The sequence below is a fragment of the Malurus melanocephalus genome, unplaced genomic scaffold, assembly GCF_030028575.1.
Source record: "Malurus melanocephalus ecotype Western Australia unplaced genomic scaffold, MMel_1.1 scaffold_1372, whole genome shotgun sequence".
NCBI lineage: Eukaryota > Metazoa > Chordata > Aves > Passeriformes > Maluridae > Malurus > Malurus melanocephalus.
In genome coordinates, this window is record NW_026624604.1 from 32,246 (window position 1) to 33,148 (window position 903).

The following is a 903-nucleotide window of genomic DNA, read 5'->3' on the forward strand; positions in this document are numbered from 1 at the left end:
TGGAAAACCAAACCAAATCCCGAAATCAGCACAGCAGTTGTTGGGGTTTGGGTTTTTAGTGTATGATACAACTTTACAGGGATGAGGGGGAGGTTATTCACAGGGAATTCCGGGAATTTCGGGAATTCCGGGAATCGCGGCGCCGGAGGAGTCCGAAGGGATTTTGGGGTTTTTCGGGAAGGACTCGGAGCAGGGCCTGGAAAAGGGTCTGGAAAAAGCCCCAAACCGCACCCTCAGTCCGGGATTTGGGAGCAGTTTTCTCTCTTCCTTCAGTTGGGGAATTCCTTCCCAATCCTGGCTTTTTTTGGGTCGTTATTCCTTTGCTAAAGGAAAAAATCTTTTTTTTTTCATTTTTTCTTCATCTTTTCCGCCTTTTTTTTCCTCTTCCCGATCCCTCGGGAATGTCCGGCCGAGTGTCCCCCGGCGATTCCAGGAGTTCGGGATCGGCTTCTTCCCAAAAAACCCAACAGAAACCGTTCCCAAACGGGAAAGAAAACCGGGGAAAAAAAAAAAACCAAAACAAACCCAAAACAAAATTTTAAAAAAAAAGTGGATTTTGCTGGAAAAGCTCCAGCTCTGGGAATTCCCGGGGGGATCCTGGTGGGATTTGGGATCATCCCAGTGGGATTTGGGATCATCCCAGCCCTGATCCCAATTCCCATCTCCGTCCTCTCCGATGCCTGGAGTGTTTTATGTGCACGGTGCCGATTCCTGGGAATTTCGCCGTTCCCTGGGATCCCTCAGCTGTTGGTGTTTTGCCGGGTGTGGATGAAGGCCATTCCCAGAATTCCTGGAATTCCCAAAATCAGTTTTCCTCAGCATTCTGCCGGGCGCAGACAAAGCCCATCCTGCGGGTCCAGAATTCCCGGAATTCTCTAATTTTCCTCAGCATTTTGCCAGGCG